Consider the following 24,598-nt stretch of genomic DNA (forward strand, 5'->3'; position numbering starts at 1 on the left):
GGGAGGGAGGAAAACAGACATTCAAGGCAGCACACACTGTATGTGCAGCAGGGATATATGACTATTATAGCCATACAAACATCTGTTGGTAATGAGGTTAGTTTGGAAAGACTTTGATTCTTGCCTAGGGAATTTAGAGTCGTTTGCTTGCTCCCTGAGAATGCCATGGGCTTCCTCATGCAGTGTCAGATCCAAATACACTTTCATGTATTACAGAGTTTTATGTATAATACGTGTGTGTGATTCTGGTCCTTCAAAAGATTTCCCAGTGCAAAAGCTAATACAGAATGGAGCACTTAATGGAGTTGTATAGCTCTCCAACTCTCCTTTGGAATGCGTCATTAGTTCTGCATAACTGATATCTCTGTTTTATCTTCTTCAGATCCCCTTCCTTTAAACAAACTCCAGATTCCCCCACTCCCAAAAAATGTCTCCTAAGTCCTGATTGTTTTTCTTGAAACACAATAATTTTAAAAGGCTTAGCAGGAGCATTTCAAGGGGAAAAAACACACAAAATCCAATAAGCAAGTGGTAAAGGCCAAAGAGAAAGCCACAGTGAGTCATGGAAAAGGACATGCAATGTTGTTCCATTATCCTCTTGAAATGAAGAGTTAAATCTTGCAAAATTCCATTCCACCACCTGCCACTCCACCTAAATCCTCCTGACCACTGCAACAAAGCCATTATATAACAAACGTCTTGGCATTTTCATCATGTTCTGAAAATCTAGCACATGGTTCAAAGGTTTTGGTCCTTCAAAGTAATGAAACTTGTGATGAGCACATGAAATCAAATTGCTAGATATGAAGAGAAAAGAAAGTTGATTTTCCAAGACATGGAGGAAACTACCCTCTCGCTTCAAATCCTTCTCTATATTCCCCACTGAGTGGGTCAGGTCTCCTTGCCCACGTTACATCATTTCTGCATCACCTCAGTGTCCAACCTTGCGCCATTCTTAACTGCTTCTTCCTAGAGCTGGAGGTAGCTCTGGCTGTGCACAGGTACAAAGAAGCCACAATAAAGTTTTGATTTTTGAAAATTATTGAACTACCATGGAAGTGCAAATACACCACCTGCGTAAGCCAAATTAGAGCAACTTTTAAAATTACCAGTGAGTAAACTTCCTTGGAACATGCAAGCCAGTCACACACCACACATGGAAGTACAGTTTAACTGACTTGGATGGAAATTGCATTGTCATTGAGCAACTGGGCTGTCCATGGCAAAAAAATGAATCAAGGCAGAGGTGAGCCCTACAGAAAAAGTTACTAAATTTTCAAGTACCAAGAATCAGATGCCAAAATGTAAATACTATTAACAATTTAAATCTTAAAAGCCTCAAAAGGGTCTGCTCTGTCTGCACAACAGAAAGGCACCTATTAATGACAGAAAGCTTGTAACTTTCTGGAATGAGCTAAGCAGGAACTAAGAACATACAGAATCTGCCAAACAAAGAGCAGCACAAGATAAAGAACTCTAAGTTAACACCAGGCAAAAACATCTATCCATCCTATTCTTCTCCCAGAAAAAAAAAAAAAAAAAAAAAAAAAAAAAAATTCATAAGAGCTGTGTTTTTCTTTTTCCCTTCTACTCTCTGTATGTTAAAAATAAAACCAAACCAAAAAAACATAGAAACACAAAAAAATATTTCAGGAAAGAACTTTTTTTTTTTTTCTTTTGACACATTTTTTCCCTGGAATTCTGTATTATAAATGGTCAAAACTTCAAACCTTTTCAATGGTCCAAAACAAACATGACTATCAGTAAATGTATTAGCAACTCCAGCACATGTTAGAAACATAGGGATGAGGTAATTGTTTCTTTAGTTAAGGCTCAATATAGCCATTTTTTTATAGCCATTTTGTGTTGTGTGGCATTCAGCAGAATTACAGCGCATCAGAATGCACTGACTGGGGATAAGGCAGGTATTAATTTCTTGCTGGTACTTTCTGGTGATGTGGCTTTCAAGGACTCATATCAGCCTTCATTACTAGGGCATCTTCCCTATTTGCAAATGTTTTCCATCAGCAGCATTCCCCCCAATCCAACCCACTGTTTTTCTCTTCTGTCCTCTGATTCAGCTGTTTAAAGGGATAGTAATCAAAAACAGTGCAGCATAATGGAAGTTGCAAGTATGGAGCTGCTCATGCAGTTTAGATCAAGGACAATTGTTGTTATTATACGGCACAATGCTCTGGAGATTCTGCAACAACTCTGGATGAATCCCAAAGAATCTCCCAGAACTGGAGAAATGGGATGCTACCCCTCTGAAAGCTGCAGTAATCAAGCTCTTTGGCTCACTGTCACAATGTCTTAGCAAAGAAACATCTCTCCCTAGCTTTCCCAGTTATTAATACAGTCATTAAAATGTGAGACAATGTTTTCTGTTGTAAAAACACTGTATTGTCAGAGAATACCCTTTTGGAGGACTCCAGCAATTAGAAAAGGAGCAATTCTGAGCCTTGAACACAACAGAAGGAGGGATGCCAAGGAAAACTAAAATTCCATTGAAACTGAGGGCAAAACTCTGTGTCTGCAATAGGACCATCACCATATGCCAAACAGATGTATAGAGGCCAGTTTCAAAAAGTTTTAGAAGTGGTCAATGGTTTGAGGATGCATCAGTACAAATGCCTCAGTCTGGGTGTTCAAGCCTCCTGAGGCAAGAAATACTTAGCTGTTTCTGAAAAACCTGGCCCTCTGAAAGTGTTTCAAATGAAACCAAAACAATCTGTCCCACTCTCAAAACTTTAGATGTCACTGACATAAATGGTGGGAGTTCTGCCTTGTTCATTAGCCCACAATTTTAGAAGTGTTCCCTAAATGCCGCACGTGCTGGTATGCCTGTCTTTCCAAGCCTGTTCATGTAATAGTCTGTAGAAGCCAAAACACAACTTTTTACCAGCCTGAACAATAAAGAGGGGTTCTGACTCTCAGGTTTCCTCCTGACAAGTGAGATCCAAGGCTATTCCTTCCAATAAGACTCTGCATTCTGTTTTTCTTTTACAGAGCTGCTTGCAAAGATATATCTTGAAAATAACCATGGCCTTATCTTTTGCCTGACCTTCCCCCATGCTTTTTTCTATAATTTCAGCTTCAAGTTTTTTTAGCATTTCAATGAAGGGCACATCTGCAAATCAGCATTTTGCACTCGCCTAGAAATAGTGAAACTGAGAGACAGGGAGAAAGAAAACACCAACACTACTTGTAAAACAGTTTGGCAAAGATAGTGTGAACTAATATAAGTCTTACAATTGGCAACAAGAGCTTTTACTAGTACTAAAATTTAACAGCAGCATTCCACAAGAATCTAGAGGAAGCAACATCCTAAGTAATTAGGTAGGCATTACAATCAGGAAAACACGACAAGGAAACAACTGCACAAAAACCCTCTGCTGCATTATTTGTCCTGGTCTCTTGGGCCACACAAGTGCTCAAAAGGCTTCCAGAGGAGCTGTGGCATAGCTCATAAGACAGATGTTCTGGACAGACAGCTGTATTTCATTTTGGGAAGAGTTAGATGTTTAAAGGCCATCAGAAAGCAGCTCTTAGCTGGAAGATGCCAAAGAGAGCTCCTGCAAGGGGAAACTTTTGTTCCCTTTGACTCACCTGCTGTTATAATTGATGGTAACTTAAGTCAGCTCTAATGCCTGGCTACCAGTTGGCGAGATACAGCAGTCAGCACAGAGCTCAGGCTAGGACCATGGAGGAGCTTTCTATCAGAGAAATGCCTTTTGGCACATGGAAAGTGAGCCCAGCAACTGGGAGAAAGGACAAAGCCTTGGGAGGCTGTGAAACCTTGCTCTTTCACACCAATGGTGCAATCAAGATCTACAGCCTCTGAAAGGTTTCTCAACACTTGCACAGCTCCAGCCCACCCAGGCAAATTATCAGACAGCTCTTCCAAGGCACAAGCATGTCAGTCTCAAGGCAGTAACGAGAGATGCAGTGTGCATATCCCCCATCTAAGTAACACCTCAGAGTGAGCTTGCCAGAGTTTTTACATGCTGCTGAAGCATTCAGAACACTCCACCTCCTAGCCACAGCAGAAAACAGCTGCATTTAAATTAAAGGCAGGTGGGAAGGAAAGCTAAGGTTCAGGCACCAGCTGCCATCTCAGGTAAAAGCAGTCAGAGCAATGCTACGGCACAAGTGTCTGCAACTAAAGGCTTCTTTCCCTCTTGGGCCTCATCTCAGGAGCAAGACAGGTAGAGGAAGCATTTGGATCATTTTGGGCTTTGCTTTCTCAGTGTCTCCTCTGAACAGCTGCCACAGTGTCCTGCTGGAACCCAGGGCCAGCTGAGTCAGGGATCTCCTTTGACTGTCCTGTCTCCACAGCTCAGTCTCAATGCAGTGGACTCCCTGCTCCAGGGGTTAACTGGAAATGAAGGTCAAACAAAATAATCAGTGTCAGTTCTGCCAAATGAGCTGCCAACCAGCAAGACAAGAAAGCCCTTGCTAAAAGCAGCAATCACAAGATGCAAGAACTACTCTCAGTGCCCAGTTAATGCTCCACAGGGCCCTTCTCCACATGCAGGTCTTTCCAGAGCACGGCAACCAGAAATTCCAAGCGAGACAAGAAGCTTTTCCAGGCAGACATTAAACATTCATTTGTAATAAACACCCTCCTGAGCCCCAGGGACCAGTGAGAGGTGTAGGGAAAACACAGCAAACAGAATCCAGAGAAGCCAGATGCCTTGCGTGGTGGTTATTTGAATATGTGGAGAAAAATAATAGAAGTGTTTTCAAAATGGTCCATGTACTAAGAAACAATGATATTTTTTTATTTCAGACACCTTAGCTCTTCAAGGGCAGTTTTGCCTTATCTCTGAACAGCAAGAGAGCATGGTTCTCACTGTTATTTTAGAAATGTGTACAAGAATTTCAAACACGCTCTCTGCTTTCCTTGGACTGAAATGTCTCCACACTTGCAATCATTTTATCTCTACAGAGCAAGGGGCAGTTGGGGACAGCAGGGGAAAAAGGGATCTGTGAGACCACAAACCAAACACTGGGACAAAGAGCAGCTGGCTATTGCTCATTTAATGGCTCTGGCTTGTCCAGTAAGTGTTAGATTTTATTGTTCTATTGATTTTATATTCATGTTGTTTTAAACAGAACTGTGGAGGTCTAGCAACATATAACAGGAAAAGTCTTGCAGAATCAGATGGAAGGACACATATAAGGCACTCTGCAACCATAACTGAGTGGAAGTCACTATATGCAGTTTCCACAGGAAATGCTTATAACTCAACAATATATATGTACAAATTTTTCATAGAATTGCTTGATTTCACATATGCAAAAAAATATTTAAATTATTAGTACTTTGAGATCATAGAGAGAAGATGGGCAAACACAGTGAAACTAATAAAAATGCAGCTGAGTGCGTAGCTGAAGCTTTACAGCAAATTTGTTCATTTATGGTAATGTCCACTGTGCATTAGCATTTCCATAAATACTCCGTAAATAAGATTAAAAAGGATTGTTTCAGTTTCTGCTGATAATCAAGTGCTAAAGAATGGCTGCAGAATAAGAATTTTGTAATTCAATGCAAATATTCGTGCAAGAAGCTAGATCCTATGAATTATATGCATTTAGTCAGGGAACAGAAATACTATTGTGTGACCTATATGTCAAAATACGAACTGAATCGTGCAGCTGGAAGCTGAACACTTGAATACCAGCCACTGAATACTAAAAAGGAATTGCTTGTAAACAATCAGCAAACCAAGAAGCAATCTACGAATAATTTCAAAAGACTCAAGCATTTGAAAAGTCAGTAAGTTATTTGTAGACAATTTGTCAATAGAACTCACATAAAAATGTATTTTAAAATTTCTACAAATTATCATGTAGATATCAAAAGAGCATTTATGATTCATCATGCAAAGACAAAAGTAATTATACCAGGGGTTGAAAAGGCATTTTCTTTCTTGTATTATATTCTGTAACCAATCAGGTGCGCTAGAATAATACTTTTAGTTATAATTCTGCTGTTCCCCAAGGCATAAGCCATTAGTGTGTGATGGAGGCACGATGATGAAACCTGATGGCTGAGTAATCTGATTCGCTCTCACCAAATTCGAACAAAATCTGACGTCAATGAATCTGTACTTGAATGTACTAATGTCATTATTCAATCTCATTCCTGCAGGTGACCGTACCAGATAACAAATTCATTCTCATGATTTGCAGAAGAGCAGTGACCTACGATTCAATACACAGCACGGCCCTCTTTAATCCTTTAAAAATTTAAAGCACCTGATTTGCCACCATTGTGCAACTGGGGAAAAAATAAAATCCACAAGCTCTACTAGCAATGTTTTTTCCAACAGCTAAGAGCTGCAGGACAGGGATCTCAAACTCTACATGACACCTATGAAAAGAAGATTGGTGACCTTCCTGCACTGCTAAATCAATTATTTGTTGAATTTACCACAGTACTGCTCAGGGAGGCGGCAAGCAGTCACCAACAACCCTCAGTCCCCCAGGTTCATGCCAGCAGTTCCAGATGGAAAATTCATGAGCCTCCCAGTTCATGAGGAAAACAGCAGGCTATGGAATACAAGGAAAGCTGGCCCTGTTCAACTTAATGAGATCTACTCCAGGAGCAAAAGGAAATACATTTTTAGAAGGGTCTTATTCTGAAGGAAAATTCACGGAGTGACAGATCTTATAAAAGAACTAGATTTCCTTAACCTCAGTAATAAAGTGGCAGGAGCCAACGCTGCTGCAGAGATTTTGCAACATTTTAAAATTATTTTATCATTCCGCTTCTCTCTTCGATTTTGCACTTCATTTGATCTTGTGGTCCTCTACTGCTGTAACAATGGAGATCAGTACGTGACATCCTTTGTTTCACACAGAAGCTTTTGCTTCCTTCCTCTTGACCTGAAATTAGGAGCGCTGCAGTGGATGGTCCGAGAGGAATGAATCACATCGACTAAATAACCCAGTTTGCTAAATCACAGAAACCAGAGCAGCAGAAAGGCGGAAGCAACATCCCTCCCACAGAATCTGAGGGGTTTGTGATTCTACACTGGGTCACGTACCTTCATTCATTTGGGGCTCTACCACCTGCCCCTTCGAAAATGTTTAGATCCCTACTTATTACATCTCAGCAGCTCAACATATCTCCAAAGCCTTCCATGAATTACAGATTTGGGAAAATGTTAACAACCATGAGACTTGATGCATTGCCTGTATGTTTTACTCGTACTGTTTCCTTCAGGTCGGATACTAGACCAGATGAAGAACTTGCCCTCAGGCGTGTCTTGATATCTCCCAAAAAGCAGTAGGGCAACCTAAGTAAATGGTTTCTTTTTGCTAAGTACTGCTTTTCCCTGCAGTTGTACCTCTCCTTGTCCACATGAGCTTTACTGGCAGTAAATGTTACAACGAGGACAGATTACAGCTTGCATTAGCACATCAGTGGGGTATAACGAAGCCTTCAAACAAGACTGATGTATTTGGAATTGAGAGCGAGACAAAGTAATTGAAAAAGGCAGGAGAGTTGTCACAAGTACACTATGTGTTTGATTTGGAGTCCAGCGTTTTGGAAGTGGCTCCGGCATGGTTGTCTAGTCAAGATTAATCACGCTTCTGCCAGCACTCAGCCAGGCTTCTGTGATGTCCCTTCCCTGAACACTCTCTTCTCCTGCTTGGGCCAGCAGTTAGAGGAAATCCTAGGAAAACAAGCACCTCCTTTGAGGCTGTATTTAAACAAACAGACAGCTCCTCCTGAATAAATGCCACTGTCATAAAGACATCCAAAATCATTTTTCAGCATTTCACAATGTATTTAAGGAGGAGAGATGCTGTCAGGCTGAAAAGCTCAGGCAGCAGGCCATTAGGAACCAGCCACACTTCTTAGGGTGACGGGATTTAACTCTTTTCTGCACAGTTCTTGCCCTCTCAGGATAAAGTAGCAGTGTAGCTGTTTCGCACCCCCCAGCTGCAGAGGCTGGGCAGAGTTTTCCCAGGAACCCTTGGAGCTTTCCCAGCCCAGGCAGGGCTACAGGCAAGGAGGATCCTAACCTCATCCTCCTGCTAAACTGAGGAACTTCGCTGTCATGAGAACACCAAGCCAATACAACAAAATTTTGGAGCCTCACAGAAAATGTGTCTTTTAAAGATGAGTAAAACACCTTTCTTACTTCTAAAAAAGGAACTGTAACCACCAGAAAAAACCAAGTAATTCTCAAAAACTTTATTCTGTCCTAGAGAAACAAACAATTTTATTATCTCTTCTCTCACTAATGTGCCCCCAACCTATCCCAGCTTCACAACTACATTTTCTCCAACAGATGGTCTAAGTGATTAACATAATATTGCTAAACTTGGGGAAAGTGTTCTCAACATGTATTTATTTAGTTTCAAAGGCTGATGCTTCTATTTCAGATATGAGAAACCACATTTACATGTTTCAAAGTCTGCCTCCCCCAACAGTATCAATAGACCTAATAAAAGATCCAACCTACTTTCCCCATCAACCTTATTCAAGGAGCTAACACTGATAGTTGTGTTGCAGTACTGCTCTTCCCACTGAATCTGCTTACACGTCTCTGCCGGCCTGTGTTCATACTTCAGTCAACAGAGAATGAAACACTGAAAGTACCAGCTTCCCCCTTGAAGCGTACCAAAGCATTTTCCTGCTGTAGTATTTGTGTTTGCTACCAGCACAGGTAGGATTGCGTCTTCCTCCTCCCAGGCCAAGTGCTCAGGGAGGAGGAGATCAGCAGGAGCCAAGCTTGCGCTCACAAGCAGGAGGCCTTGCTTTCAAGTCCTTTGTACAGTATTTATACAGTATCGATGGAAAATGAAGGTGGCAGCTGGTTAACATCCTCTAACACCACTACAGAACCGTTTTATCCAGAAGTTAGCGAGAGCCTCGTAATTAATTGAGGCTGCAGCAGGAATGCAGGCAGACTGACTAATTACCTCCAATACTCTGGCTCAGACGCTGGCTGTTGGAACACGTGTTAGGGGATCTCTAGTGCTCACAAGCAGTCGGGATCTCTGTTTCGTGTCTCCACTAAAGATGCATTTCCAAATACCCAGCACAGCTCCCTCAGCCAGAGCTTTCACTCTGTGTTGCATTGTTACAACCATCACTTTCCTTTGCCTCGCACGGCACAGCCTTGCTCAGAGCTGCCATCCGCTCCTAGCAGCTCTAAGATTTACCTGACACGTACTGACCAGCAGGAGAAATCAAGTGTGAACACTGAGGGCAGCATAAAATAATGTCAGAATTGCCACTGCCCGCCCTCTGAGCTAGACATTTACTTGGAAACAATCAGAAGATCATTCTTGCACTGAGAACCTTTTAAGGTTCAGCAAAGTGAGCACAAGGCAAGTGGAATAAGAATATAAAAAAACCAAATCACGTCTTTCAGTAGAAGGAAAAAAAAAATAGCACAATTTAAAACAAACTTTAATATGGCACTGGCCAAAATGCCTGCTAAGGGTACTTATGCAATCAATCAGCTTCTGATTTCTGTTTAACCTTGTGACCTTTTAAAATCTGTGTGTGGAAAAACTCTCTGGCTAGAAAAAAAGTAAAAGGAGAGATCAAGTTAAATAGTTCACCTGGCAAATATGCAAGAGGCCTAAAAACGACCAGCCTTATTTCCCCAGATTAATCTGCAGTGCAAATGTGAAGATGCTAATGATTTATTTCCCGCCCCTCAGCATCAACTCCCTCTTGGTCTCTTTAAGACAGAAAAATGAATAATAATAATAACAAATTTATGTGCTCTTTTCATCAGCTACTCTGAGCTCTCATTTCTGACTTGGTATTAGAACATCAAAAACAAGCTCCCCATCTCCCATCCCACAGGGTGATCAATGATTCTTTGCCACCTATAGAAGATCTAAAGAGGCACATATTACATTTATTATGTTACAGTCACCAGCACAAATTCTTTTCAAAACATGGTAATCCTGTCCACGTGACACTTAACTCCCTAGTAGGTCCATTTGTAGTCAGGTTAATAACCTTCATATTATGTAGGTAAAGGAAGATTAACTCTGAATATGTTGAAACCAAATTTATAGTATGATACCTCCTCCTTTTGTTCAGTTCTGGGCCCTGCTGGCCTCTGCCTAGGACTTGACAAATCTCATTTGACATTGCTGGCAAATGCTTCTTGATTGAGCATTTGGGATCAAAGTGGGTCTTCTCATTTCCTCCCACTGCAGTACTGCTGGTCTAGTCTCACTTTAATTTGTCTTCCTAGTCCAGCAGAAACAGCTAGAAAGCAAGCAAAATTAATTCCTTTCCCACTAGAAATTCAGCACTCAAAAATTTATTTCTGTGCTTTATCCACACTGGCTTTATAGCAAAATACCATATTTTCAGAACATAATATCCTATTTCCAAACTTCAACAGGCACCACAACTCCTATAAGCTAATAAACCCTTCAATATAAGATGTAGAAAGAGACTAAATATTATTTTGCATTCCTAACAAAAGATAGGTGTTTTTTCTCTCCTATTTCCCCATTCTGAAACAGCAGACAGGCAAGCACAGCTTGCTCTGCCTGAGTCAGGAAGCCCTCAGAGCAATGGCCTCCCCTTTTGAACCAAAGCAGCAAAAATTCTCATTGGGTATTGTCGGAACTCTGGAGGCTGAAAATTTCAGGCTTTCTATTCTAAAAGGTACTAACCCTCAAGCGAGCACTGCATTTGACTTGAGGCCATGGAACAGGCTTCCAAAGTTGAGTGATAACAATGGGGTTGTGGTTGTGTAGTTTGAATAGTATTGTGTGATCTCACAGGGTGAAAAACTTAGATTTGGCATTTTAGCATATAGTAATATATGGGGCGAGATGGAGGATTTGGGGTATTGTCTAAGTCCTTCTTCACCTTCTTCTTCCTTCATCTTCATGGGTTTGCGTGGTTTTCTGTAACTGTTTGGTGGGGTCCGCATTGTGGACTTCAAGTAGTTATTGGGTTTAAAGTAAAAATAATTTAGGTGGCATTTCACAGTTGGATAAATTGTCCTTGAAAAGACCTTGTAGAGATAGAGAAGTACTCCATTCTGCACCTTGTTAACTAGAGGTACTGCAGAACTCACAGCTTGTGAGGTTGCAATATAGATAAACATTAATAAACACCAAGTCCGAACTCGAAAACTGCGTCTTCTGTGTTTCAATGTCAGCTACAGCAGTGGCTGAAAAGCCAAAACCCTGACAAGGTATCAACAAGGTAAGGAACAGAAGCAGCCACCTCCCTGCCCCAAGCAAGAACAAGCCAAGCCACCCAGCTGGGCTGCCCAGCAAAACTTTCCCATCACATCTTTGCTCCAGATTGTTCTCCTCGGGGCTGTTCTGTCAAGAGGCTTTTGTACTGATAACATGTGCGACATACAGGTGCAGGCAAGAGCAACAGGGCTCATTCAGCACAGTGCAGAGACCCCAGGAGGTGGCTGAAGAGGAAAAGAAATAAGGGATAAGAGAAGGCAGCAGGTCCTGAAACTCTGAAGTGCTTTTTAACCTAATGAGAATTTTACAAATAGCAGCCCTGAACCTGCTCAAAATCATAAACATCTGAATGGAAAACACGCTGCCAAATCCCACCTGCCACCACATGCAGAGCTACCAATCGCTCTTCCCCAAAGGAAACGGGAGCCTTGTATTTCAGGGAGTTAATTCTGTTTCTGAAATGGAACACTGATAATAAACAGCTGATAATAAACAAGACCCCAAATAGCCATGAAACACAGAGCCACTCAGGGATACAGAGTCAGACTTCCAGCTCTCTACTTGACAGTGGCCACCAAGGACATATTCTTGCTTTGAGTAAAGAGTAGACCACAAAAGCAGCCAGGGTATAATTTTTATTGGGTGCTGTCAGGAGTTTTGAGCTGGATTAGGCAGAATCCCTAATCCTTTTCATCCATCCACTCCACTCAGATCATGGGCTGCCAGAGATCCATTTTCAGGGCTGTCTAAAATGAGATCTGAGAGGTGGAATTAGAACTTCTTTACCCTAGTCCCCTCCTTAGATGACAGGATATAAATTGACTGGCACCCCAGAGATGGACCAGATGAGCACTGTTGTCTGACACAGGCACAACAGCAGGCTTAGGTAGACAGGAAAAAAGGTTTTGCAAGAAACCTTCACTTTCTGATTTTCAGATGTTGAACAGATTCAAAATCCTGTCACGCTCCAGCCCCTTCAAAACAAAGCAAGTTGGAAGGAGGAGAGGTTATTTGTTTGTTTTAGTGATTGCCTTTTTTTTTCCAATCACAAGCCTAACTGATATTTTCTAGCCAAAAGTTCTTCTCAGATTAAAACAAACAAACATGCTCAAAGCATTAAAAATCTAATCTTACAAGTTTTAGACTTTAACATTTTGACTTCATAGAAATTACAGAGAAAAGAGTGTATCCTCCTAGACCTCGAAATAATTGGGAAGAAAAGACTCGGGCATTTAGGCAAAATGTGTATAGCTGGCTCAAACTAAACTGAATAATCAGCAGAGGTCCTAACCCCAGGCTGGCTGGAGGCCTGGGTTCCCCTAGCTTAGACACTAACTATAGTCACTCATTATTATTCAGCACTGTCTCAGCACAGAAAATACACACACTTAGCATTGTAAAAAAGCAAAGAAATGTACTCTTCCTGCCTCAGTGGATTTATTTTCAAAGGCCATCAATCTCATCCTGACACTTGGTACACGTGGCAATCAGCAGATAGGTAACTGTCAAAGCACTGCATCCTTTTTACCTTTCTTATACTAAAGAGAACACGGCTACATTTGGTGACTCTTTTATGGAAACAAAGCTGGTCAAAACATTTTGAATTCAAACTTCCTCTCAAAATGAGAGAGGAAAAAAACACCCCGTGGTAATCTCTCCTGGTTTTCAACTCACTCTACCTGAAAAGCAGCTTTGAAGAAGATAGTGTTCAAAGAATATTTGGAGCTAACAGAGCACAGCTTATGCGGAGCCAGAGCTCGAAGCATTCTGATTCTCACTTGGTAAGGGGAGCTCATTTTAATGTGATTGCTACAAAAGCAGAGACAGGAAACCCTCTGCAGGGCTGCCATGAGGCACTCCAAACTTGGGAGATTTAGTTGCAAATGTATCTTAATTAAGGGGACAGGATTAGATAAATGGAGGGAAACTTTGTGCTGACCTAGGCGAGGTAGAGACCTTGAGGCGCTAAGCCTGTGCTGTGCTGAACTGCACACCCTTGTGTCACACACACCCTCGACACCCCTGTGCCACATCCGTCCCCGTGGCAGCCAGCAATGGCAGTGACCTGCTCCGCTCGGTGGGCCACACCGGGGCCAAGCCATGCTGCAAGAGCAAACTTCACGCTCCTCGGCCACAGATGAGGATGAGCTAAAGCCTTCGTCTGATAGGGCAGATAGGAATAAACAGACCAGGGGCTTTTCTCCAAGATGTTAAATCTGCGATAATGCACACACCAGAATGAATGCAAGGGGAAATCTACCCCGAGGGAAGTGCTTTAAACATTACTGGAAGGAAGCCTGCCTCAATTCCCACTTAAGGGAGGTGGAGGAAGCAGAGATCTGTCCATGTATGCAGCCACAGCAGCTGACTACATTGCTACAATTTTCTCCAAGGCTTCCTTGGTTCTAACAATCGGATCTATCCTTTATGGATATAATTTTTGGATGCCCAGACCACAGCTGCAAACATCCATCAGTATGGTGCTGTCAGAATACAAACAACCTCCCGTTGCCCTCGAACACAAACTCTCTTTTCGCCAGCAATATTTCCCATCCTGTGGGAATCATTCAGGGGTGGCTAACAGCTACACTGTATCAATGTGGCTGTAAACCCTGTATATTTAAATTCCTAAGTTTCTGAGGCAAAATCTCTAATGACTTTATTTCACGGAGAGCAGAAAGGGATAGCAGAGTAACTAAAAAGTAAGTATCCTGCCATGCAAGGAGATTTCTATCCCCCTTTAGTCTTTGTTTAAATACATAGTGTAAAGGAGAGCCCAGACCAAAGAGAAGAGAGAGACGTTGGTCTGCGTGAAGTTCACTGGAAAGCCTGAAGTTCTTACTCTCTCACAAGACACTGGTTTTACTCCATGGACAATTCCTTCTTTCTCTCCTCTCTTTTATCCCATATGTTGCCTCTGAATTTGAAAGACTCCCTGGCCCCTCCTGTAGCTTTATGCCACTTCACCCTAGCCATCTTAGGCAGAACTGAGTGGAGTTTGATGCCTCCTCTCCCAGCACAAGCACCATGGGTGCTGCCAGGCATTTTAGGTAGGCTGGGGAGTGTGGCTGTTATCCCCGTCAGCATCTTCGGGAAGAGGAGTATGCCCCTTGGAGCCTGTGGGCAGCCACATCAATGTGACATCGCACCAGTGTGAAGTTGTCAATTTAAAAGTTAAAAAGAGACATAGCCCAGCTCTGGCACACTCCACAGGTGCAGTCAAAGGGGAGATAGGCAGTAGTGGAGCAGGTACACACTATATTCCCTATTTCTACCTTCCTCTACGCGGCAAAAGAAGAGACTTCTGGGCCTCTGTGCCACCCAAACCTCTGCAGAGGAAATACCACTGGGTGCTGCCTGAGCCCAGCCACAGCCATCAGCAGAGTCACCAGCCCAGGACAGAGCTGTGTTTAAGGCTGCATTCAAACTGCGATTTCAGTTTTACATTTGGGTCCATGCACTCTGCACAGCAAACACACCCGCGAGTGTCTGGATGCCAAGTCATGCAGGGAGGTGGCGGAGGAAGGGCCGAGCTGCTGGCCAGGCTCCATCCCTGGGGCCTCAGCCCCAGCTCTGACGTAGAGCTCCATTGTGAACGAGAGCTCTCGGGGGAAATGCTCGCATCCGGGCAAACATCCCTTTTGAAAATCCGAACCAATTATTAAGCCCTCGCCTTTCTGAGCAGGCTGAAGTACATGGAAAGTTAGAGTCCCAACTGGCAGAGTAGCAAACCAAGCACTTACTGATCATCACGCCCAATGCAAGGACAGCTACCCTCTAAAGGTACCTTGAACTGAGTATGTGCAGAAGATGAGCCTCCTTTCCATCTGAGGGTAACAACATCCTCCAACCCACTGAGCTGAGCCAAGCGCACCGGAAGCCAGGGTGGCAAATGACAACATTATGCATCAGAACACAAATTATGTAAAATTATGCATATAAACACACAGGGGAGAAGGACATCCAACTTCTTCTCCCAGCTGTGACATGTATTAGCTCTTCAGCATGTGCTTGCAAACTCCTTAAAATCCTCAAAGAACATCTTTCTGGCCTTATATATTCCTATCTACTCCCTGCCCTCCTTTTCAAGAAAATTTCTCGTAGCAAAAATAGCCAGCAATGAACATGCGCTGAAGAACATAACGCTGGAATTCTGCTTGCTGATTTCAGTTTCACAACCCTGTGGCTCCATTTGCCTTTGTGGTGTCACTTCTTTATGAGGGAGGAAAATCTCAGGTCCCCAGTGTGCAACTTAGGCACAGCACTGTAAGTGTTTTCCTGTAAAGTGGTTCAGTCATATGCTCAGAAAATAACTAGAGCCAAGAGTGATTTTATAAGCCTAGAGGAAAGTGTCTCAAGCAAGATACAATGGCTTGGATTGTGAAAGGCACAAAACACCATCTATACCCTTCGCCCTAGGCTCGATGTAGCAATCTCTGACTGCTGACATCTGTTAACTTTAGCAGACTTTGTGTTTTTAAAACAGATAGAAATGAGTAAATGAGTAAACCATCTTGACAAGAAACCCTACTTTCCATGCCCACTATACCTTAAACCCTTCCAAATCTTCTCCAGCAGCTGCAAGCAACTCCCCAATTGTTCCTGGGATGCTTGTTAGCAGGCTACAGAGCAAGCCACAAAAGTCTCTAAGGATTCCCGTCTCTCTCCTTGCAGAAGTAAAGACAGAGATTACATTTGTCAAATGGGGCTAAGAAGTTAACGGGGCTGATAAGGTTAGACATGCCAAGTGATTCAGCAAACAGTTCTGGAAAGAACGATTAGATCTGAGCTAACTAAGTATGATAAATTCTGACTTTAACCCAATTACTTACAATGATTTGAGATGTCTGGGAAGAGCTGAGAGCTACAGCGTTGTGATCAATGAATGTGAGTGAAACTGGGCAGGCCCCCTTCCTCACTCCACCTCCCAAAGACATAGAAATTCAAGTTGAACAGTTTTTGAGGAAAAAAAGGTCTCAGAATTTTTCTGAATCTAAAAACTCTGTCCTGGTCATAGAAGGCTTTAGCAGCAGGGAAATCAAGATCAGTTCCTAGCCTTATTTATTTATTTTTAATTGCAGAAAATAAACTTGTCTCAAAGACTTCCACAGTCTGATGTTAGTAAGAAGCCAACAGAGACAAATGCTTGATCTCCCTTCTGTCTGAAGAAAGCCTTTTCCCCCTAGAAATGTCATCAACTGGAACAGACAAAAGAAAATATTTGTCTTAGAGAAATGCTCTATTTCTTTTTCTCTAACCTACAATCTAAAGACCCTGAGGTAATTTTCTCCTCCAGCCAACGCCTCCCCACTTTCTGTGGCTCTGCACCATCACCCTGTAAGAGTGAAAGTCACCCCAGAGAGAGGCCACCCTGAGGTCTGGGGTTCACTTAAATCATACAGGCTTAATGCAAAGATCGAGGGAGATTTGAAACCAAGACCATTTACATCAGATTTAAAAAACTCTAGATGAGAAAAATATCCTGGTCTCCTAGCTCCTCACCAATGCGTGACATTTAATAACAGCAAAGACAACAACTGTAGGTTAGGCCAAAAAGTTTCTCAGTCAAGTTGGCTTTGATGTACATGTCTTCAATAATAAACTCATTTGCTGTTCATGTTTTCATGCTGAGGCCTTATCCAGAAGGAATACTGCCTCTCTGTTTTTCCCAAAGCATCTTTCATTTCTGTCATGAAACATATCAACCTAGTTTTTTTCATCTAATTTAATTTGTGGTCCTGGCTTGTCCTAGCACCAAAATATTTCTTCAGCGTGTTGCTAAAGAGCATAGATACTTTCACATGAGCTTCAACAAACTGTTGTGCATAGGGAAGTTTTTGGGGAAATTGCTTGGAAAGGTTTAAAAGAAATTAGTGCTCTTTTATTATTAGGCTTGTGGAACATAAATACAGCTCCCAGACATTTTTCCTTTTTCAAAAATTCTGCAGTCTAGGAAAAGCCTTGAAGGTACCACAAACTGGCAAACTGCAGACCCAAGGATTATTTTGTAGAAAAGAGTATGAAAATATTTTTATTGCATGCATTCAGAGCTACAGCGTTCTTGAATTATGCCGGATGTCTAAAACAGACCTGAATGTAAATAGGATGAACTGGTATGGCATGTGTTGAAATTAAATACAAAGCATATGAAAGAAAAGTTTTCTTCAAGACTGTGCACTCTCTTACTGCACCAGAATTACACTACCTTATGTGTATTCTCTCTTTGTAATGCCTTCAAGAGCCAGGGAACCTGAAGACAGTACAGAGAGCATCTGAACAGAGCTCAGAGGTCTCTGGCTGCCCAGAAATCCCTGTGCTTCCACTCTGCAACCACATGCTTGGTGTCTGTGTGCCCAGGGTAGTGCCTGCCAGCAGCCCCACCAGCGAGCCTCTTGAAGACAATTATTTATTAGTAGAAGCAGAACTCTGTGTTTCTAAGTCCAAATGACTTCCAGGCTAAGATAGCATGCAAATAGTAGTAAAGAAAATTCCTCCACGTCAGCTGGGATAGACCCTAAAACAGCACCATGCTCCTTGGTGTGTGCAGGGACACAGACAATTCAGGACCAGCAGCAGAAGGTAAGAGCAGCTTAAGAACCTAAGGACCTGCATTGTTCCTAAAGAGTTTTGTCTAAGGAATTTTGGCTGTCAAGCAGGTGAGGGAAGATAAACTTTGGATGGATAACATTAGTTGATTTAAAAGATTTTGCATTTCAGTCACGGTCAGAAATCTATCTACCATAGAATCATAGAATATACTGCATTGGAAGGGATACATCTGGATCATCAAAAGTCAAATTTCTGAGGACCTCTAGGGTGCTGGGCAAAGCTGAGAGAAGAAATGAGTGTGAAACAGAACTAGCTAGAAGAATTATCCAAGAATGAACTACTGAGATGCACAAGTAATGCATTATCTCCAGGAAGAGGGGTGTAACATTTAAAATGGTGTGGGAAAGAAACCAGGAAAAGTGATGAGTCAGCAAATAATCGGTTAAAACATCCAGCTTTAGCTGTGAGGCACTGGCCTGCTCAAAATCATACTTGGAGCAGAGCCTAATACTCTGCAGCTGCTCCCTTCCACCATGAACTCAGGAGCACTAATTTTGGCCAAAAAAAGCTGGGGCAGACCCAGGAGAGTCCTAAGAAAATCCTGGAAATATTCCCATGAGAAACAAGCTGAACAAGGCACGCAGCTACTCCTTCATTCCCCAGTTCTCCGGGTGACATGGACATGCTAGCTCTGCTGGGAACTGGTGCAGCACCGCAATTATTTCTGTTCTCTAAACAAAACTCTGCTGCACATGGGAGATTAGATGCTTAGAGCCAAGGAGCAGGTGGAATCATTTTTTTTGGCAGTGGTTCAGATCTGGCAGTGCCTCAAGGGACAACAAACCCGAGCAATGTTCAAGGGTTTAGCAACGTTCCGTTCAAGGCAAATTATGAAGACCAGAGAGTGGCGTGAACTGAGAAGCCCCCGGTACAGAGCAGATGTGTGAGGAGTTCTCCTGGTAGGGCACAGGCAGGCACAGCAGGTCCTGAGAGGAGAGGTGAGGGGCAGAGAAAGCTGTGCTGGCCAACTCTGCCCCAGCCACCAGGATCACAAACTCAACCTGCCCCATGTCCACTCGGCGCTGGCAGTGAAGTACAACCGATCTAAGCTGTCAAAAGCAGTTTCTTTATTAGTACAACCAAAAAGTCATCTCTGGGCAGCTTGGCTCAAAACATCAAATAAAGCTGATATCAATACCAAAGGGTTGGATTTGTCTATGCAGCCAGAAAAAAGGAATTAGGAGAGCAGTCTCCAAAGAAATTAGCCTGCCTGTAACCCTGCTTATTGTCAATTAGAGCATTTGATGGCTCATTCAACAAAGGCATAAGTATCATTCCGCCCTAGCCCTAAATTCCCACTCAAGATCTCACATTTGCTTGGCCCACAAATTCAAACTTTGCTAACAACTTTTCCTGCTACATGGGCTGTACCCATAGGAGGATATTATTTTGGGTAGGAGGCACTCAAATCCAGAACAGTGGTTTTGAGGCTATTTGGCCCTCTTCATTCTGCACCTTGTTTTGCTGTACTCCTCAAGGGCATTGAAGAAGATATTGAGACAGGAAAGTAGGGAGAACTACATTTACAAGAATTCCTCACAAGCGCCAGCTCCTGAAAAACAGACTGGAATACCGCTGCTTATAGGAAAGCAGAAATTAATGCTTTTGCTATATTGCTTTCTCAAAGGATTAGAATAACTTTCTTTTCATTCCACATGAAGATTTATAGTGGGCTCTAATTCCCTGCAAAGGAGCAAAGATTACTCCATAAAGGATGGACATGGAAACTATGCAGACAAGATTGCTGTTGGGTTAACATTTACTTTAACTCTAATTTTCTGGTGACACATACAAGTGTTTGAAAATAATAAAGGTTGTCAAAATATTTTCCATAATAAACTCCTACGCAGAGCACATGTACGAGACCAGCACAGTTTCCTACCCAGCTGGTGCACTAGCTGCTACCAAGATATTATCTGATTACTAAGATGCCATGGCAGCTCGTGTGGGAGCTTGCCTTCTCACGGTGGGCTGAAGCATTGCCCCTCCTTGTCCTTACAGCTCTTAGCATGCAGAATGTCCTGCATTCTCACAAGTGGCGACATTCAGGAAGTGGAGGATTTCTCATGTAAGGGTAACTAGTGATCCCAAAGCTATCAACTACCCCAAAACCAAGGCAGGGGGAAGGCAGTATAGCTCTGTAATAAAGGCTGATGTATAATGCCTCTGGGCAGACTGTGGAAGACAGCAAGTCACAACTCCCCTGCTTTGCTCCACACTCACATGGTTACTCATGCAGGATGCAAGGGTATGGGGGATTTCCATTCTTGCTAAACACAGTAGCAAGACAGAAATAAAAATAATTTAATATGTATTCTCAATTCGAGAATGGCAGATTCATTCCCTCTACCTCCTATATCTGGCTTGGGATACAAGCTCTTCTGGAACAGGCATCCTGAGGCTCTTTATTTCAGACCTTCATTCTATGCCTTAGTAAAGCTTCTTTCCTCCTCCTTCCCCCCCAGCCACCCCCCTCCCCCCCCGCCCCATGCCCTTTATTAGTTGGAGATATAAAAAGAGTAACAAACAAAAAAGTCCTCAAAAACCCATAAAAGGGTGAGGTGCCCATGCTTTCTGCCATAATAACATTCTCTAATTAAAACACAAAGCAGCCAGGGCTACAGGATTAATGGACATGGTTTCCTCTTTTCAAGTCTTGCCTGCTGACAGATCGCCTCATTCCTTCCTTGCTCTTGAACCTCTCAGGAAAAAAAATAATCCAGTTTGCTTATCTTACAGTGTGGGGTTGCCATGGAAACCGCATCCCCCTGTGAGATGCTCTGTCATAACATTTCAGCACTGTATGGAAGGCTTAAAGACACAGCATCCTCTACTCCGAGGCTCCTGAGCTAGCCAGAGTCTGCAGATGAGCAGCTGTCAAGCCTAGTGGAAGTCTAAAGTTGGGAGGGAGAGAGAGAAGTAACAGTAGAAATACTCAGCTGCCCGGTTCTTTGCAAAAATCCTCTTCTTGCATTGGCAGTTAATATTGACCAAGAAGTCCTTCAGTTTGGTGTAAGACACATTTTGGTCTTCAGAGAATATGTCCCCTGACGGCCCATTGAAAAAAAGAGTTCTGGCACCAAAACGTAACCCATCATTCTACCATGGGGCAGCACAAAGCACCTCTTTAGTCAGGGTTTTATGTCAGATTAGTCTTTGAGCCTTATTTCTCAGTCCTTTTGTATGAAAGGAGGGGAAAAGTAGCAAGCACAATAATTTCCCATAATGGGAACAGGCCTCCTATAGCCTGCTCCTTAATTACAGGGATGGCTTCCAGGCTGTAATCACTAGGGGTCCAGATGGAAGTTCTCCAAGCTCTTTGAGGGACAGAATGTGTCAGTTATTAATTAAACATACGAGGCAATTAGCCTCAAAACTTCGTAGTAAATCACTACAGCTGTGTTACTTTCACTTTTTCCTTTGCTGAGTGCAAGTCAAATGCACAGTGCATTTCCCAGGGGGGTCGCAAAGACTGCAGCCAAAAAGCATTCCCAAACAAGACCTTTGTTGTTGAGTGGAAAAAAGTATCTGCAGAAAGCTTGTTTTCAGAAGTCAGCTACTTCACAGTCACACCCCTCATGAGAGACGGTGGATTCTGTGTACGAAAGCTATTCACCACTCAAGCTGCCTGGTGTGGAAGGCAGCTGAGCCCTCTCTGCCACCCCAAATAGCAGCCTGGAGTTGTTCTGGTACAGCAGCAGGAGGAAACCATTCCTGTGATTGACGTGGCCCACATTCAGCTATCAACTGTAATTAATTGTTTTGGACCATGTCAAGATTTGTTTCTTGGTAGACTCTAGCACATATAGGACCCTGTTTCTGGTTGGTCAAAACAGCTTGAAAATGAGATGCTGTGTTGCCATTCTTTGTCTATCTCCAAGTTCAGAAACCAGGCCAAAACCACCACAGTTGTTAAAACCCAGTTAGTGATTTATTCCAGTATTTGTCTTCGTAGACAAAAACTCTCTCAGTCACATCAAGGCAGCCTGACGTCAGTGCATTGTTAGCTGGCTTTTTACTCCGTGGTTCAGTGCCACAGTTGGAGATTCTATCAACTACAAAAACCTCAGTTAGTTTGCCTACACTTTTCTCACATGTAGCTGACAAAAGATGCAGTAAGTCATAATTGACAGCAGTAAGAACTGGGTGGTGACCTCAGCCCTGTTTTACTCTGACAGAAAAAGAGCTTCAACCCAATTTTATTCTAATATATAAAGAACTCTGACCCTTTCGTTAGACATTTTAGCATGCTTGGAGAAAACACTTTGAGAAAATTCACAGGAAAAATGGAGAAGAAAAACACATGCAGCCTGTAATCACATGTTGCAAGCTCCCCCTGGTACTTGACAAAACACAGCAAGAGAAGTCAAGAAGACTTCTTTGGAGTGAGCAGCCACTGGATCCGCAAGAAGGATCAGTGATGATTGCTTGCCCAGTTCAGGGAACGCAGCAGCCTGAAGGAGACTTGAACCCACTGAAAGTTATGTGAGTCAGAGGACACACATATCCTCTTGCCATGGAAGAGGCTAGAACAGAGCCAACAGCACGCCAAGTAGACGTTTACTACACTTGAATTTAACAAGATGATGGATGACTAATGTGCACAATAGTAAGTATTTTGTGTGCAAGCCACTGTCATTTATAAATTTATTTCCCATCTTTGCTCAGCAGGCCAGATATGAACAAAAATAAAGGGGGTTTCTAGGGCAAACCAGATTACTCTGTTGAGCTTTTATGACAAAAACTGGATCCAGCTTCTCGTCTCTACCGCATCCTTGTCTTGGCATTGTAACACATGTTTGACTGCCATGCAAGCAGAGAGACATTTTTGCAGATTTTCTGAAATTAATTCTATCAATTTCAAACTGAAATACTAAATATTGCTCAAAGTAACACCTTTCAGAATGTTTGCAGTGAACAGGAAGTGAAGCAAAATATTACTATTGTGTCTGATTTTGAAAGTCTGAGTAAAGTTAAGTTGAATGACTTTACAGTAGATTTGCAGCTTCTCTAAAGTTTTATGCTTAGAAAAGTGTAGATAATACTCAATACATGCAGCCACACACCTATGGGAGTTTTAATAGCACACTCTCCCTGCTGTACATTGGAACAAACTCCTCACTTCTTTGAAGAGTCAATGCCATTCTCAATGTAAGCTTGGTAGCATTTGCTCAGCACTCCAAAGAAAACAGACAGGAGTTAAGAGAGCTTGTGTTCCCTAAGAATAGAAATGCACCTTAATATATTTAAGTATTATTTTGAGACATAACTTTAAAGAGTTAAGATTTTAGCTAAGGGTTAGAAGCAATTTATATTGATCAAGATGTAAGTTAGATTAGTAAATGGTGGGTTAATGATTATTAGATGCCCAAGCTAGAGCTAACTGTTATATTATGAGCTTGTTTATAGAAAAAGTGGAGTAAGTGAACCGTCATAAGAACAGATTGAAACCACTAAGAACAATGGCCAGCACCGGGACTTGGTATCAATCAATCATGAAGAAGGGGGCCTTGGACAGTGCCAGAGGGTCACAGAGACCTGATGAAGACTCTCCTGACTTCATCTTTTGAGACACTGACCCAATTCGAGACCACCGACCCAATTCAAGAGAAGAACTGCGCACGCGTGAAGGACTGATAGCCTCATTTTAATAGAGAGCGGGGATGGGAGGTGCTGGGGTTATGCATATGTATTGTATGTAAGAGCTTGGAAAATAAATAGAGAGCAAAGAGCCTTGTTCGGGGTGGCCACGCCTTTCGGAGATGACTCCCGTGCTGCCTGCCGGTGAATAAACGTACCACTTTCTAACTTTAACTAGTTAGAGGGTCTTTGTCCGTGACTATATCGGTTTTCAATGACTCAATTTCGGAAGGAAAAACAGAACAAAACAAACAAAAATAACACAAACAAAAATTTTAAAAAAGCACAAACAACAACACAAAACAAACAAATTAACAAAAAATAAAAATAAAAATAAAAATAAAAAAAAAAAGAGAGAGAGAGAGAAAGGAGGGAGGGGGAAAAAAAAGGAAGAAACCTCACACCTGGGAACTAAGGCACTTGCCCTAATCTCTTTATGAAAACAGGGCAGAAGGAACTTCCAGCAGACACAAATTTTAAGCTGGGTGTAAGAAGTCCATCATTGTACAGGCCTGCCCAGAGTAGTTAGAATGTCGCAGTAAAGGGGTAATTTTTTTCCCAAATTTTAACCAAAAAGAACAACATGAAACTAATAAAATTAAAGTGATTTAACTGCACCAGTGCATTTAAACCTTGAGTGTCTTTGACATTCATGGAAGCAGGGAAGTTGTTCTGTATACAGAGGGTTACCCAAGAATGAACTGATAAAAAAACAGCCTCAAAATCAACCCAAACATCAAAAGAATAATCTCTAATTAAATATGCTGGGGGGGGGGGTTCTGCCTATTACTAAGGTCTTGATGATCTTTTCTGAATTCCCAGGGCTCAGGCAGGAATAACAACATTAAACATTCTGTGTGTTATTGGAAAAAAAAAAAGAAATAAGGGAGAACTGACACAAATTGCTGCAAATTCCTTTCAAGATCCTCCACCTTGTACTTACAAAAAGGTGGAACTCAGTTCTGATCAACTCAGAACATATTTTTGCTGCCAAACAAGCCCCAAGAACACTGTGGCCAAGGAGCTTCTGTTTTCTGGAGGTCACTGGCAAGATGTTACATCATTTTGTGATGCACAGGCAGACTGCTTTTGTCCTTCAGACCTTTTTTTCTTTGGTAATGGTTCTGGACCTCTCTGCCTA

The 24,598-nt window shown here is 42.3% G+C and overlaps 1 protein-coding gene across 7 annotated transcripts in view; it reads right to left on the reverse strand.

Annotated features, from left to right (window-relative positions):
• TSPAN18 (tetraspanin 18) overlaps positions 1–24,598 on the reverse strand; it is a 122,767-nt gene that overhangs the window by 67,508 nt on the left and 30,661 nt on the right. Inside the window, exon 1 of one of the 7 annotated variants that reach the window (XM_058421243.1) lies at positions 11,995–12,018. The exons of the other annotated variants lie outside the window; for them this stretch is intronic. The gene's annotated coding sequence lies outside the window, so the exon portion shown is untranslated. Of the gene's footprint in view, positions 1–11,994; positions 12,019–24,598 lie in introns of those variants that run through there. 7 annotated transcript variants of the gene reach the window in all.

This window comes from Hirundo rustica, chromosome 6, assembly GCF_015227805.2.
Source record: "Hirundo rustica isolate bHirRus1 chromosome 6, bHirRus1.pri.v3, whole genome shotgun sequence".
Classification (NCBI taxonomy): Eukaryota; Metazoa; Chordata; class Aves; order Passeriformes; family Hirundinidae; genus Hirundo; species Hirundo rustica.